Source organism: Microcebus murinus, chromosome 10 (assembly GCF_040939455.1).
Source record: "Microcebus murinus isolate Inina chromosome 10, M.murinus_Inina_mat1.0, whole genome shotgun sequence".
Lineage (NCBI taxonomy): Eukaryota > Metazoa > Chordata > Mammalia > Primates > Cheirogaleidae > Microcebus > Microcebus murinus.
The window spans coordinates 82,303,634-82,306,639 of NC_134113.1; the positions used below are offsets into that span (position 1 = coordinate 82,303,634).

At 35.8% G+C, this 3,006-nt stretch overlaps 1 pseudogene; it reads right to left on the reverse strand.

The window, feature by feature from the left end:
• Window positions 1-489: 489 nt before the first annotated feature.
• On the reverse strand, window positions 490-555 carry LOC142873575 (uncharacterized; annotated as a pseudogene).
• Between the last annotated feature and the right edge of the window lie 2,451 nt (window positions 556-3,006).

The window sequence follows — 3,006 nt, forward strand, 5'->3', positions numbered from 1 at the left end:
TAGCTCACAGCAACCTCAAACTCCTGGGCTTGAGTGATCCTTCTGCCTCAGCCTCCCGGGTAGCTGGGACTACAGGCATGTGCCACCATGCCTGGCTAATTTTTTATATATATATCAGTTGGCCAATTAATTTCTTTCTATTTATAGTAGAGACGGGGTCTCACTCTTGCTCAGGCTGGTTTTGAACTCCTGACCTTGAGCAATCCGCCCGCCTCGGCCTCCCAAGAGCTAGGATTACAGGCGTGAGCCACAGCGCCCGGCCTACTCACTTTCTTTTAACTTTCAGTTTGAATCTTCTTGATGACTATTTTTAACTTTTTCATTCGACTTGATCTTCCAGTGTGTCCCTAACTTGCTTTCTGTAGACAAACTTCCTCAGTGAGAATGTGGTAGTCACTCCACACATAGTCTCTTAACCTCTTTTTACTTCAAAATTTCTTCAGATATTTGATCAACTTTGCTCTTTTTCTTTGTGTGTGTGTGTGTGTGTGTGGTTTTTTTTCTGGTAAAACCCAGAAAACCTGCTAGACAAATTCTAAAAGAACTATAACACTTCAACTTTGCTCTTTTTTTTATCACATACCTTTCCTGAGACAAAGAATATGTACTTTTGAACATATGAAGATTTGTATAAGTATGTGTAGCCCATCTCACTAATGAGTAAGAAAATGTTAAACAGCAAAAGCCCCAATTGCTGTCTCCAGAAAGGGTGTTTAATAGTGATAAGGGGAATTATAATAAACTCCACATTCGTGCTAAATGGTGGGAGGATTTTTTGCTTGAACCCAATCTAGAATATAAACTAAACTAGCAAAAAGAAAATAGGAAAATAAGACTGGAAACAACAACCAAAAAAACAAAAAAACCCAGCAACAACAAAAATACAAAAGGACTTTTCTGTTGCTATTTAGTAGAGAACCCAGAAGCAACTAGCTAAAAAGTGCTCAGAACAGACAGACTTGAATAACTCACAAGGCAATTGCAAATACAGACACTTGCCGTCCCTGGCTAATAATTTAAAAGGTGGTAAGCACTTTTGGACGCTTTGTTTTATTTTAAACTAGTAAACTAAGGAAAGGAGTTAATTTATTGACAGACACATGCAAAGATAACATGGTGTCATATCAGGTTGGACAGTCAAACATATTAAAGAAAAGCAATACCTTCTTTATATAGAACCCAATATCAAAAATTATCTGAAGTTGACATTGAAAAGGAAAAAAATTTTTTCCAGTGGGGGTGAAAAAGATTATTTCAGTGAAGATCAGTATGAGTTACAGAGGAAAATAGCTTACATAATTGGTAAAAAACAAAATCTAGATAGGACCAGAGAAGAGACATTTCTTTAATAATATAGTCTTTTATCTACTTTGCATTAATTTATTCTCCTTTGTATAATTAATATTATAACCCTATTAAAAATTGTTTATAGTTAATTGTGAGTATAGTATGTTAGTTTTTCTCAATTTATTTATTTGACTGTGTATTCCATAGTGTGTTGTCATTCTTGACTAATTTATTTGTTGTTTTTAAAATATCTTAGGTTAAAGCATTCTTTGATACTATTAAAAACCTATACTGAGAAGACCTCAAATTACTTTAGCATTCAAAATCATGATGCCCACCAGATGCCTTTCTGGCATGATGGAAATGGTCTATGTCTTCATATGAATATGGGCTGCACAGGTGTATTCAATTATCATACTCTTCGAACTGTATACTTAGGACTTGTGCATTTCACTGTATGTTAATTTCACCTGGAAAGCTATGAACAAATATTGAATTCTTGTTTATAGGCTTATTTTTCAAAGTGATAGCAATTCTGAAAACTATTTTCTGTATAATCTTGGCTCAAAATAAATATATTGAGGATAATGGGAGACAGGTTTCTCATGGATGGTGATGAGAGTTACAGGTATAGAAAGAGGGAAGACTAGAATGTACTCTATGGTATTGGATTGGAATTAAAAGTAACAGTACAAACCCATGTTAATATCTGTACACATGCCTAAATCTATTTTATTTATCTATATTTGTTGATATATGCACATATTTCCTAGGTGTGCCTGTGTGTGTGTGTGTGTGTGTGTGTGTGTGTGTGTGTGTGTTGTGGGCTTGAGGGGAAACTTCCCTTCTTCCCTGAAAGTCTGCTGAAAGATCAACTCACCATTAAGGCAGATTAATAAGAGAAAGAGGTTTATTTACTGTGCACATGGGGAGAATCACAGAATCATTACCCAATACCCCAGTGGTGTCCAGGAATTTATACATCCTCCTTTTAGAGGGAAGGGGGAGATGAGAAATACAGATAATTCTGTTTAGCAGCAATAAATGGTTCTTAGGAGAATGAATGGATGGAGGAAACACTGATTTGTAAATGATTCTTGAATCTCTTTGCAAATTAAATTAACCCGAGGAACAGGCATTAATATTATATTTAAAATGATTTGGGACAGGTCTGGTTGCATTCTTGATCTTCTTTCCTGCAATATAGTGAGATAACAGGGAAGGGAAGTTGATCGTTCTTTTTGATGGGTCCATCTGGTTTATGCAGATAGAGGGGAGGCCCCCATCCAACACCTGTTAATCTCTAAGAGCCTTTAATTAAAAATATTCTTTATACCAAGGAGTCATATTTTGGGGTGAAATTTCCTGAGTTCTTGCAGAGTATGTGTGTGCGTGTGTCTCTGTGTGTATGTATATATATTTCTTTCTCTTAGTATCTAAATGTTCTCCACTGCCAGGAACCAGGATTTCTTGCATAATGGGTTGGTTTGACAGCTGTGCAAAGAAAAGTAAAAAATGAGCCTGGAATATCTTCTGGAGCCAGAAAGTATGAAGTGCTCAAGCAAGGGTAGAGGAATTAGTTTGAAGAGGCTTCTACTGAAAAATTTGGACATGAATATAAATAATCAAGGTAATAGGTTATAACCCAATGATTAAAATGGAAATCCATGAGTCCCTGCTGAACTAAATGGACAAATAAATATTGAGAAGGAAAGAGAA